We start from the raw sequence: 7,999 nt of genomic DNA, 5'->3' as shown, positions 1-7,999 counted from the left end.
TAGCGGCACGTAGGGATCCTCCACCGAGGGGACCCGAAGGCCGGGTACGTCGTGTGCCTAATCTCGCTCCCGGAATCTCCATCGTCGCTCTCTCCCGAAACCCTAGTCTACAATATGTAGACATTGATCGAGGTGATCCCTCGTCAATTGGTGGGAGGGCTTCGTCGGCTTCTTCGTGGGCGCAGGCTTCTTCCCCGGCTTCTTCGACGCCAGCTTCTTTGGCTACGTCTTGCTCGCACATCCAACCACGGGCGTGGTAGCGGCAGTGGCTGCGCTGACGAAAACGATGTGGTTGCCCTGGTGCTTGCGCTTGACCGCGCAGTTGACGGATGCGGCCATGGGGGTGAGCGCGAGCTGGGCGGCGACACCGTAAGCAGCTGAGATGCAGGCGCGGGAGCATCGGTCGATTCTACAGCCGCGACCTGGTCAACAACCTCCGACGGGTTGGGGCGGCCATAGCGGCGCGTGAGAGGCACATCGATGGGGGAGCGGACCGTGCCGACGGGATTTTTGGCGGCGGCGGCGGGTGGGTGGGAACGAATGGAGGGGGAATAATGTCCTTCGCGCCAACGCCTCGCACAGGTGAGGATCGCCACCAGTTCGGCCCTAGAATCCGTTCTTATGCGGGTTGGGAGGCTGCGTATACCAACCCCTGCAAAAAGAATTTACGGTTTTAACGAATATGCGAAATCTATTATAGCCCCTTAGTCGTTCAAAACCGTAAACATGCGTTTTGATCAGAGCAATATGCGGGCTGTGTTAAAGATGCTCTTAATACTGTGGAACCGGCTGAAGACTGAGATCTATTAGATCGAAGTCAACGAACTCAAATTGAGCACTTACTAATATTTCTTATGTGGTATCTTTTTCTAGAGTACTAACTAATTTAGTACTTCATTTATGTGGTCACACCGAAAAGCAAGTAGGATCATTCGCATTCTCATCTCATACTGTTCACTTAGTTACTTTTCTTCCCATCGCATAGCAAACAGTGTTCACTGTAGATTGTCTTTACACTAGTGTGACATCCCTTTTTCTGAACTAGCAGCAGTTATTTAGTGAAAGATTCTAAGACAAGCCATCTTTCTTTGTGATCAATTAAATCGCAGTCTGTACTACCTCACCCTCCTTATCATGTACTAGCAAGGTATGGCGCGGCGGCACGCCGCGCCCATTGTTATGACATAGACCGTCTATAAGATTCATGGCAGTGTTATGAAGCAATAGGGCTCAAAAGATGCATTTATACATAAGGGCAGTGATTAGACAACAACAATAATGCATACTACATATAAATATAAGTAGACCGTGAGATTGACAAATCTGATTAGATAGCTCATGGGGGCTTTTACATATGCGGTACATGGAAGGCAGGAGGTTCTACTTGACCTACATACTAACATATTTTTATTGATCAAAGCTTAAGGAAATAGTAAAGTAGAATAGTAAAACTCGTAGTGCCTCTGTTCCCTGGTCTCTAAGCAGTCAGAGCTCAGCTTATTGTTCTTTTCATTGGAGAAAAGATTGATGAATTCTTGTATTTGTTGAAGAAATCGATGGTTGGAGCAGAGTACGGTCCGTTGTCACCAAAGTCCCCGCTTCGGCGTCGAAGAGAGCATGGATGTGCTCTAATTCTTTCGCATGCATGTTTACCACTTGCAGTGTCTATATATATGGAATTACTGACTCAGTTACCAACCAAGAATTAGAAGATACATCAAAGATACGAAAGTCTCAATGTACCGCTGATGTGCAATCAAAAAAATCATAGAGAACCTTGAAGTCTTTCAAAAATTTCACCACAGAAATGTATTTCACCTGTAGAACAACATCAATGTAGCAAAATTTAGGCTTTGAAGATAAGTTTCAACTGTATTTTTGAAAACAAAAAAAGATAGGCTTGAAGTAGGCAGACAACAAAATAGCTCAGACCGGTGACCAACAATTTAACTAATCCCTCTTATGATGTAGCAAAATTTAGCCTTTGAAGATAAGTTTCAACTGTATTCTTGAAAACAAAAAAAAATAGGCTTGAAGTAGGAAACAACAAAATAGCTCAGACCGGTGACCAACAATTTAACTAATCCCTCTTATAATGGCTACTAAGACAACAGGTACTGCTAAATATGAATATTACTTCTTGCTATACATCCAATTTAATGCCAGCTAGAGACCATAATGTTCGAGGACAGCAAGGTTTGGAATTGGCAATCAAAATATAAATTGAATGTTTGCAAACCTAAAACATTGATCCAACAAATCTCTTGACCAAATCCCTCCATGTGACAATTTTCAATACAACCTGTAAGAGTACCACTATATAGTCACCATACTCGCTAAACCCACACCTAACTGTATCAACAATTCGAAATAACCACAGCATAAACCACGATCTTCAAAATGAACAGGAAATCTATTTCTGATGGTGATTGCAAAATTAACTAAGTGACTATGGATTGGTAACTGGTAAAGAATAGAAGCAGACAAATAAACCATTACCCTCCAAATGTAGAGAAGGTCGCCAGATTACCTCAGAAGGGACAGTAAGGTCACCTGAGCTATCTTTGTCGAGAACTTTGGGATTGTCCTTCACCATCTTGTTTGAATCATTCTTCAGTAGTTGTGAAAATACTATATGCCAAAGCATTCTCATTATAGCAATGAACCCAACAATAATATCCCATCAACAACGACAGTTCACTTAGTTTCCCAACAGCGGGATTGATTGCTTAACCTGTCATCACTAAAGAAATAAACAGTAGGATACCACATGAACAACTAAAGGAACCGTTGCCTTGCAGGAAGAACCAAAGAGATCATCCGCTCATGATTGCCTTCACATAGAACAAATTTATGGGAAAATTCGTCATCCATAAAGATACATGTGTCGCAGGAAAAAAGAATATTATTGTCAGAACTCACAAACAAATGAACAGAACAATGACGTGATTCTGTTCTGGACCAACAATCTTAGGACACACAATACTAAAAAGAGATGGAAAGTTAAACAAATAGAGAGCTAGAAAAAACAAATGAACTTATCACATACTTATTTGCAATAATCATAGCCACTATTGCATTTAACAACGGTAAAGACATATTCATTACTCTGAAATAAGAATAACTTGGTTTCAAATACTGACTACAAGTCCAAACCACTATCATTTCTTTGTGAACTCAATTCAGAGGAGCAAGACAATGATAATCTTTCATCCAATCCCTTATTCACAGGAAAAAAACAGGACAACAAATGAAAACCAACTATTTGTACAAACTAAATTAAGCAACCAGAGGTTCATGTTTGTGCATATACTAATTTCTGAAGCGAAAGGTTGAGTAGAAAATATCTAGGGGAGGGGATTTATTTACCTTGGTTTGAAAATTGAGTCAGCATCCATAGCTGAAATTGATTAAATCCTCGGAGAATATCCAATGGACTAATGATTAAATCCTCAATATCCAATGGACTAATCATACATATTTATTTTGTGTAATTTCTAAGTGGATACCAATCATGGAGATACCTTCTTAATAAATCCATGATCAATGGTTCGCATTTCTTAATTCAGAAGTAAACTTCGAGAAGACACTATTGAGCATATTGGAAGCAGCCAGACCTGAAGTTAATGATTTTTTTTTTTTTTTGAGGGGAGACCTGAAGTTAATGATTTGTGAACTGCAGCTACCGTTATTGCTGGTCCCATATTAGAAGAGAGATGAGAAAATATAACAAATATATGGGGTGCATATATACTACATTGAAGATTTTATTTGTTGCACCCATGTTAGATATCATATGAAAACTTCTCCTAGTTCAACGTAAAATTATACCATAAGTATGAAACTTCCTAAATAGCATCAGCGGCTCAGCGCCTTGCCAACATAAAATGCAGTATTTAAATATCAAACCCTGCCCTATTCATAAGAGTTGTTTACTGCGTTAGCTAAAACTGGAAAATTCATGCTTACCTATAAAGGCTTCAGCTTCAATTTGTATATTGAGCTAAGAATAGAAACCTGAACTTTATAGTCAAATGAATACAATCAGCATCACACACACACAAAGTTCCATACATGTGGGTTCAGCCCAGTTGTTTGAGATATGCACTGGTAAATAAGCAAAGAACTATTAGTTGCGAGAGAATCAATGTGGTAAAACCAAAAGGAATGGAATAGATTAGAGTAGAGACCCCAGCCTCTGCTTCTTCTTCCTGCTTATCCTCCTTAACTTAGGGACTGGCGTGGTGGCACGCAGTGCCTTTCTTGTAGACATGAGCTGGAGAACAAAAGTATTTCTGTTGCAAGAAAGAGTGGGCATGTGGCGACGTGTAGCGTGTGGATATATTCAAAAGCAAGTGTCAAATCTGTTTTTAAGTGAATAGAGAAAAGTCGGCCTCTGTTTAGCGCTGCTCTTTTAGATCAGGCTCCTATGAACTCAGCCACTATTTCCTAATCTGCTAATGGTTAACCTCGCCCGATTACTGGCTGCACAAAAATCAATGTTTATGCCCCTTTTATTGAGTAGACAGGGGAGGCGAGCAATGCCCTGGTGGTTCATGATCATGGTGGCATTGATGCCTTCAAATTTGTTGCTACCTGGGTTAAAAAATTGGTAATCATTAAAAGTGCCAAGCTGTGAACTCCTCAAGTCAAAACAGTTCTCTAGACACTGAAATATCTACAAAATTAAAGAGGGTAGAAAAGCTTTGCAGTCAAAACAGTTCTCTAGACACTGAAATATCTACAACTCTATTAAAGAGAGTATAAAAGCTTTGCAGTTTTATAGTTTTCAGAAAGTGAAGAGAGATTGTAATAGTGTGGCTAATGAGCTCCATATTAGGTAAGAACAAATGGCACTGCTGGCCTGTGGATGCATGAGGTACCAGAGGCAATAGGCCGTGTCGTTCTTTCTGACTATATGAACATTCTCATAGGAATTAATACAATCTCTTTTCCCCCAAAAAAGTTTGAATAATGTATTTGTAGTACACCCAAATGATAAGAATAGACCATCCCACCAATCAATCGGAAAGACACCCCATCATAAGAATAGCGACCCTAACCTCTACTGCAATCATAACATGATTGTTTAATGACATATGGGAAGAACAAAACAGTTCCACGTAAGTAGGAACAAAGATTCAACAAATATCTTTGACAATAGTTTATTTAAAAATGGAAAGCAAAATAAACATTTCTATCTAGTAAGAACTTGCTGGGTTAATATGTTACCAGAGTAAAAAAGCTACGTTAAAGTTGCACCTTTGCCTATGCTGCAATTACACTAAGCTCTGTCTCACCGCTTGCTTAGCGCCTAGTGCTTATTTGGACCTTGAAAATGTATTAAGCCTTTCCGTGTAAAGCATGCGCATTGATCTAAGCTGCTTCACCCTCGTCTTTGTTATTTGGACTTAATATGTACTCTAGCTCCTAGTCTTTAACCTCTAGAGTATACCTATAATTATTAGAGAAACAGTAAGGATGTCATCTAGCTATTCCAGTCCATCATCTAATAGTCTTTGTATATTTAGTTAAAATGATTATTCACAGAGCTAAAAAATGATCCGTTTCTACATATGGGACTTATCTTGCAATACCTGAAATACAGATGCAAGAAGCCAAACCATATAGTGGATCTATATCCCAATTGATATGAGTAAATGCAATGAAAGCAAGTGGAGCTATCGAAGAGAAGGAAATAAATGGAACGATGCATATACAGTCAAAATACCTGTTGGGATGCACGCTCCAACACAAAGCACAATTTCATATGTAACTAATGACATGAATGATGAATCAATGCCCCAACTGAGACAAACTGGATCCAATGATGAATAAAGCACCATGTTTGAACAAAGGCTATTATAACAGATATAACTGCATTGGTCGTTACAAACTTTTTTTTGCGAAGGTCGTTAGAAACTTGGACATTTGTACCTCTGTTCATATTAACGACTTTCACATCAACATCAAACACTCAATGATCTTCATTTTCATTATAAAATATTGATAGCAGTAGAGACAAATTTCCGGTCCGGAATCTAGAAACGGAGATCTACAGGATCAATATCAAAGCTGTTGCATCAGATGTCAGAACAAACTAAAACTATATTAGATCTGGTTATTAATAATGATTTTTGAGTGAGCGGTAATAGTACATGAAGAATGGCATTTTTGGATTTAATTCTAATACTGTGTGAAATGCTAGATATATTGCATATGTTGCCTGATTAATTAGAATAGGCATGAGACTCTGGCACTTGTATCGCAATTTAGCTCATCAAATCCACATGACATAACACTGAATTCCTCTTCACTAATCACTTTACCAATTTCTCTTAAATTATCAAGCGACTTTCCAAATGCAACAGAAACTCCTATATTTTTTATTAGTCATGTTAACAACTTCTTAAGAAAAATACATTGCAAGAAAAAACTTTGTATGAAATTTAATACTATTGCTGCATGCCCGAGGCATTTAGAATTCAACCATCGATGGAGTTAAAACTTCCTATATAGTTATATTTACAAATCTATCTGAAGTACCACCTAAACCATTTGTTTAAACACATATGCAGAAATAATCAATATTAAAATGAACAAATAATGCATCTGATAACATAGAGATGCCAGTAGGAATCAATATAGAACTGAGATACAATTAATCATTTGTTTACTGGACAGAAAGACCCCCTTCTGAGCAAAAGCATACCAACAGAATAGCATTGTGGATCTCCAGATCGTCAAGTTCAGTTGACCATTCCTTCTTGACTTTCTCCATCTGAACTGACACTACTAAATCCAACTATTTAAATTGTAGAAGAACAGAGAGACTGGCACTTAACAGATGATAATTTGAAATAAAATATCTCCAATCTTTACTTCAGCTTCAACTTTTTCTAGTGACTCCTTTTTAAGTGACACTTGTCCTTGAATTGCCTACCAAAGAACACAATGAATGAAATGGAACGTGCTCAGAAGCAAGGTGTTCATAAAAGAGCGGAGGTTATAAAGGTTACCTTGCTGTCAACATCAAGGAATTCAGCAATTAAGTCTTGAACTTTTCCCTCAGGTAGAGTAACATGTTGGAAAATCATTTTTTAGTAAATTATAATAACCAAAATACACACCCAAAGAACTGGGTGACTCCACATATCAAAATTCGAGATTGCAGAACTCGGCTACAAATTCTACTTATCATGATACAGTGTCATAATCACGCAAGAACTACAAATTCTGACTTGACTGTGTCTACAACACAACCAAACTAACTTTTCAGACCAAAGAACCCGGATTGCCTACCTTAGAGATCAACCAAGCTGCACAAATTGGCGGGACCCACCCAAGATCCTAGAGGGAGCCAAGAAACAGATAAGAGATGCTGACCTGGTGGATCGGGGGATTCATGGAACTGGTGCAGACCGGGCACTTGGGGAGCTTGTGGAGGCTGGTCGCTGGAGGGATCAGCGACCCGACATTCACGCCTCTCGCGCCCGTGCCTGGAGGCCAACCCTATACTCGCGCGGATCTCGTTCGTCTACGTCTCGTCGCCATATTGACTTTCTTGACAACGGCCGGTGGCGACGGAATCAGATCCTAGATCAACGAACTGCTGTTGAGAGGAAGAAATAAGTAGGGTATAGGTACCAGCCCGTAGGTTCGCTCGCCGATTTGATCGACATTCTCGAAGCAGTTGGCGTCGCGGGAGGTAGGATGGCGATGTAGGCGTGGCGGCGTCGCAGGCAGCGGCGGCGCGTGCAATCACCACCACAGGCACGTCCACCAGCAGCACCTCCACCACCACGAAGCCGAGCGACGACCTATAAGACGGAGTAGGAGAAGGCATGGCCGACGCGGAGAGCGCTCACGGTCGTCGCGCCTCCGTTCGCCATCGGACTCAGGCTGCGCGGCCCAAGGTGGGGCCGGCGGCACCACCACGATGGGATGGGCCCTCTGCGCCGTTCACTGGCACGCCTGTGCCACCATTGTCACAGCCCGC

The 7,999-nt window shown here is 40.6% G+C and overlaps 1 long non-coding RNA gene across 1 annotated transcript; it reads right to left on the bottom strand.

Moving 5' to 3' along the window:
* Positions 1 to 1,314: 1,314 nt before the first annotated feature.
* LOC124702441 lies at positions 1,315 to 7,777 on the bottom strand. The gene is made up of 4 exons (XR_007002473.1): positions 7,648 to 7,777; positions 7,387 to 7,559; positions 2,531 to 6,939; positions 1,315 to 1,818 (listed from the first exon to the last, which is right to left on the bottom strand). It is a non-coding gene; the product is annotated as an uncharacterized LOC124702441 (long non-coding RNA).
* Between the last annotated feature and the right edge of the window lie 222 nt (positions 7,778 to 7,999).

This window comes from Lolium rigidum, chromosome 3, assembly GCF_022539505.1.
Source record: "Lolium rigidum isolate FL_2022 chromosome 3, APGP_CSIRO_Lrig_0.1, whole genome shotgun sequence".
NCBI lineage: Eukaryota > Viridiplantae > Streptophyta > Magnoliopsida > Poales > Poaceae > Lolium > Lolium rigidum.
Note: the sequence above shows the minus strand (reverse complement) of the source record. Positions and strands in the feature narration are given on the sequence as shown.